The sequence below is a fragment of the Coenobita brevimanus genome, chromosome 33 (assembly GCF_032717465.1).
Source record: "Coenobita brevimanus isolate Jiangsu-jjx chromosome 33, ASM3271746v2, whole genome shotgun sequence".
NCBI lineage: Eukaryota > Metazoa > Arthropoda > Malacostraca > Decapoda > Coenobitidae > Coenobita > Coenobita brevimanus.
In genome coordinates this window covers 34,647,963-34,653,962 of record NC_136986.1, presented here as the reverse complement: position 1 = coordinate 34,653,962, position 6,000 = coordinate 34,647,963, and positions in this window count along the sequence as shown.

Sequence of the window (6,000 nt, the reverse complement as noted above, 5' to 3'; positions counted from 1 at the left end):
CACACACACACACACACACACACACACACACACGACTTAAATTTTGCACTGACAGCGTGACGACTACAAATAGTCATTCCTAACAACTAGCTCTGCCGGCTCCAAACCTTCCCCGTCCCAGTCAAACTCCTCATTCAATAACCGGTTATTGAATGGGGAGTTTGAATGGGACTGGGTAGGTTTGGAGCCAGCAGAGCCAGTTGTTAGAATGACTATATTTGTAGTCGCCACGCTGTCAGTGCAAAATTTAAGTCGTGTGTATATAGTAGTGTAGTGTAGTAGTGTAGTGTGTGTGTGTGTGTATGTATGTGTGCAGTTTATAAGCCCAGCTACCCAGCTATGTGAAGTGGAACGGTCACTCTAATAAAAATTACAGATATTGGTCTGGTGTTCTCTATTTGAGCTTGGCACATAATGAGAAATACAATTATATATATACAAAAATTACCTTTCCATACATCTGACCTAAGTGTGTGTGATAAATGTTGCCTGCACACGATATACGAAGGAGCGGTGACGGTATAACTGACTGCTGATCAGGCCTAAGGTGAGGGTGAGGGGAGGGGTGAGGCGGAGAAGATTTAAGACAAGGAACAGAACGAGAGAGAGGAGAGAAACAAAGAGAGAAAGTTATATAAATTTAAAAAGAAAGAGTGAGTGGGAAAAGATTTTCAGAGAGAGAGCGAGAGAGAGAGAGAGAGAGAGAGAGAGACAGCTGGGGGAAGTGAAAGGTAAGCACTGGAACCCAGAATTGTGCAGCGGACGACACTGGATTACAATGATGGTGAATATTTTCAACTTGAAATGCAGTTCAATACGGTAATAATTTATTCACAAAACTATAGTCCAAATCTTGGCGTTAAGCGTGTGCGACGACAGTTTAGTCATGTTTACAGGACATGAAAAATTTGCGTCTAATCAACAACTGGCAGCTGGAGGTGGAGGGTGGGGGAGTTGGGGGCAGAAGGCGGAGTAGACTTGTTCGCCCATGATTCCCCTTCCCTCTGTCCAGGGTAGTGGAAGGAAGGGTAACCTCTGAGCAGAAATTAGTACGTGTGACTGTACACTGCAATTTCATTGCCTTCCTGTTTAGTTAGTATATTATGTTCCCATCTTAACCCCTGTTTTACCTGATAACAATGCACTTGTTTTATCTTTTTAGGTCTCTGTTCGATCTACTTTGTCTTATAGTCATCAGTAACATCCCAGAGAACCGAATATGTGTGATGTAGGTCTTTCAGCATTAACTTTTGGTTTCTGGACACCCCCTTTTGTGGGACGCAGTATCACAACTTGCTTGTGATCACATGATTTGCAAAGTTTATGTCCACCATGCTGAAATCTGCCCACATCTGTGCCACGAACATAACTCAGACATTGAAGCAGACGATATCAGTGTTTCAGACATGTGCTCTACGTGCTCCGGTGTTTGTAGCAATGTCAGGAACCTGTCTCGAACACATATTTCAAGACCTTAAAGGAGACATCTTGTAGTGAAGGGGTTAATGTGGGCTACATCTATTCCCTCCAATTTGAAAAGTCTCTTCTAGGCTAAATAAAATCGACTGAAGGTAAACGTCAAGTTGGAAGCAAACATCATCTGACGATTAGCAATGGTGCTCATCTCCGTAACATAGAAATTTTTAGCGTATGTCAGATTATTCACTCACTATACTGGAACACAACATCGTCCCGGTTCAGTTACCTCACCTATGTATAAACCGCATCACTTAATTTACCTGCTAACACGTAAATGGCGGTTGGACACGAGACGAGTGGCACCAACTGAAGGTATCAGGATTCGAACCTTAGCGCTTTCGGGCCGGCAGCTTCACATTCATCAGTGCTAACCCCTCAGCCATCACTGCGGCAGGAAGGGTGAAAATAAAGCACATTGTTGGGAGATATTTATTTGACTCGATGGATCTCCTTTTGTAGCGGACAATCAAATTCTTGACGTTGTCGTGACACTCCTTTATTACCGCTGCCCAGCTCGTACAATTGACACGCAAGTCTGCACTGCTTGAAGGCTGGAGGTCGTCTGCCCGCCTCGGTCTCGCTGGCCATCCCTCCTCACCTCCCTCTAACTGCACCCCCCCCCCCAAACCATTGACGTCACAGAGGCATAAACTAGCTGGTCAACACCCTCGCACACACACACCCTCGTACACACACACACACCATTGATAAATACATAGATAACATGACATTGACAGATACATAGATAACATGACATTACACCTTTACACTGCCTGGGAAGGGTGTAACAAGAGGGATGTATCTGCATATTACACTTTAACATTCTCTTGAACATTGCTTAAAACTTATTACCGTAGGCTTCCTTAACATCAGTAACTTATTAGAGTGAGGACATCCTATTAAGTTATTAAACCAGTTTAGGAGTGTTTTGAAATTCCTAAGCAAACAAGACAAGAACATATGATAAAGTGATAGAAGGAAAATTTGCAAATACGTTCCAAGACTTGAGTTGCCACGAAAATATCCTACATGGGGACTGGCTCTCGTCAGAATGCATCCCACTGAAACTGAGAGAGAGAGAGAGAGAGAGAGAGAGAGAACTAATCCCATATTTCGCATAAATTACTGTCATGAAAATTACAACGCAAGCCCACAGATAAATTTGCCTTATGGTCATGAACGCAATTATTTCCTGCTGACGTGAGGAGGTACAAGGGCTGCTGATACTCTCTGTTTCTACTTCTGGTAAATTAGGCCATCCATCACACCGTTAACCCCTTGATAAAAATGTAAAGTCACGGGGGGATTAGGAGGGCAGACAGACAAGGCACCGACGCTGAAGCGGAAGACGGTTGAAAAAGACAGTGGTAAGGCGTAAATTTATTAATATTATTTTTTTTTTTTATCGTTGCAGATTGGCTTTAAGTGAGCGTCCATCCCACAAACTCGAAATGAACTGATCTTGAATTTGGCTCTTTTTTTTTTTTTTTTTTTTCCTGGAAGGAATGGTTTGCGGGCTCCTGGCCTTAGGTTCCTTCTTCCTTGAATTAAAAAAAAAAAACAGCGGCAGTGGGTGAGGCTCGAACCCACCTCCCTAGAGTGTCCATCATAGGCAAGGACAGAACTATACCGACCCAGCCACCAATCCCTCTTCGTAGGGATGGTCTGCAAAAATTATCCCCTAAATCCCGTAACGTATTATACTGGCTTAGGCTTGGTATGCGGAGAGAGGATTGAGAATGTTAGACTGACTAGGAGAGTGTATGTGAGTGAGGTGGAGGGGGAGAGGGGGATATGTAGATCTAAGGATGGGATGGAGGGATGATGTGGAAAAATATATGGTAGAGGGGAGTGCACGTGAATGAAGAGAGCAGCGGAAAGGGAGAGGGAGAGGGGACGACCTAAAATGAGATGGAGGGATGGAGTGGAGATATATATGGGAGGGGTGTGTGTGAGTTGAAGGGGGGTGATTTGTTTGTGGGAACCCCATACAGGATTTAGGTTTCTGGCAATAGATAGATACTGTAAATAGATAGATAGATTCTTGTTACCTCTTGGCCATTCTTTTCACCCTACCATAGCCAAACCCCTAATAGCGAATAGTTGAATTAATGCTTTATCTATCCCATTCAGTTGAAAACGTCTGTCCTTGTGTAATAAAACTCAGGAGGTACGCAGAGGTTAAAATAAAATTATAAGGAGGAAGCAAGAATACAGGGTAGTCTGTAAATAGCACTACGAAAGAACTCCACCTGGCGATGTCTTGTGTATTGTGGGATGGTTCAGTCTGCTGGTGTGGGCGTGGGTGAGGCAGTGTTAGTAGGATATAAAGAAAATGATGCAGGTTAGATACTGGTAACCTTAACTAAGCCGTCCACGCAATATACGAGAAATCATTGGACAGCAGAAAAGGAGCGTCATAAAAGGTGCCACTGGAAGAAGGAGCATAACTTTGGGAAATGACAGATGAGATTCTGTGTAAAAATGCTACTTTAACATGTTTCAAATCTCAAGGTTACAGAGCTACATGTCCTGATGATCTTATGGGTGAACTGTGAGGGAGATCATTTTTTTTTTTTACCATAGGGTTGTCAGTAACTGTAGCTCTTTAACGGTTGGGATTTGAACCCGTAATGATATAGCATTTTTATCGACCGCCTAACGAGGAGACAGTGTAATCGCCTGCATGTGTGTGTGTGTGGGTGGGTGTGCATGGAGAGTAGGGATGTGCCGATAGTATCAGTATCGGTATCGGCAAGGTAAACATATGGCCGATACTCTGATACTTTTCTGGTTTATTATGTCATTCAAGACATTCATGTTTCATGACACTGATAAAAAGATGGTTATGATCTTATATTATATTACATGATAATTACATGTATGATGTAACAATATCATATATTAATATTATATATCGATTACTATATTGCTCCTGCATTAACAACACTCACTTTCCCGGCATCAAATAAATCAAAATAAAATCAAATAAATAAAATAAAAATAAAAAAAAGTATCGGTATCGGTATCGGCCAACATCTTGGTATCGGCACATCTCCAGTGAGGAGCATAACCCAAACAGTTCTTATCTGGTTGGGACCGAATATGATGGAAAAGTTGAGCGACGGACGAGGATGAAGTGCTCTGGTTGTGAAAAGAATCGGTTGAGGGTAAAGGTAACGTTAGACTTGAACCAAACTTGATAGATGAGTTGAAGGTCAAGATAGGATACAATGATTAGTTTTATGAGAACAATTTGGCTGAGGTCTGGGTCAAAGAACAAGGTGAGAGAATCGCCTTTTTGACACAATGTTCTTAAAATCAGGCTAAAATGTTTGCAGTTGTGTGGTCTTTATCCTAATCTAATCTTGTCATAGTATTTTTGTTGTTACAGAGATTTCATATAAAACATGCAGGTGCTGATATTTCTCTCTATGATAATTCCTTGTAATTCATATCGACCAGTGCGGGACAAATATATTATGCTTAGCGGAGAAGTGTGTGACTGTAGGGGCTTATAATTTCAGTATAATTCTTTTTTTTTTTTTTTATCTTCTTGCTTCCTTAGGTTATTATATTCTGTTTAGGAGAACTACCACATGGTGAGAGATATCAACTCCTGTCTTCACTGAAGCCGGAAGTGAATAACTCTGGTGCAAATTACCCCATCCTGTAGGCAGGTACAAGCACTGGAAGAACAATACCTCGTTACGCTGGGCCATGTTCTGGACAGACAGCTTCTCAGTTCAGACATAGATCCTTCCTCAATTGCTGATATTTATGAAGATGCTGTCCAGCTAAATTCCTCATTCCTCTGCTTCAGCTTCCACAGACACCTCTGGTAGTGATGTTGATCAGCTCGGACAATGAATATAAATTTCATCACCAATGAAGTATGCCACATAAGGAGTTCTTTACGGTGAGATCCAAGGAAATCGACCGTGGAAGCGATTCATAATGTTGGTGACGGCGGGAAGCGTAAATTACCCAGAACATGGCTCGTGTACCGAAATATTCTTCCAGATTTTGTAACAGCCACCACAATTAGACAAATATACGTCTTATTATTATGGGCCCGTTACCCTGTTAACTGAATAGATTTTGCAGCACCTTCTCCTCAGGGATATATTTGTATATAACCCCTTTACCTCTTAAGCACAGTGGCATTTATTTAACTTATTGTTGCTACCAACAGACTTTTTTATTGAATTTAGGGAGGGAGTTAGATAAGGTTATATCTAAATCATCCTGTTAAAAGACCTGTCGCAGATTAACCCGTCACGTCCCGAGGTTTTCCGCACCTCCGACATCCCCCAGTCCCGAGGTATTTTCGAAATTTTTTTTTTTGGCTAAAACCTTCGCTTTTGGTGAGAAACATCGAAAATTCATAGAGAAATCGCTCACCTGAGGTTTAAAGTGCCCAATCCAGGTAGGAGTTCCTCCTTACCTGAGTGGGTTTTCTAACATGCTGGCACCAAAGAAAACGAGTTCTATGGGAGGGTAACTATTTTATCCACTCAT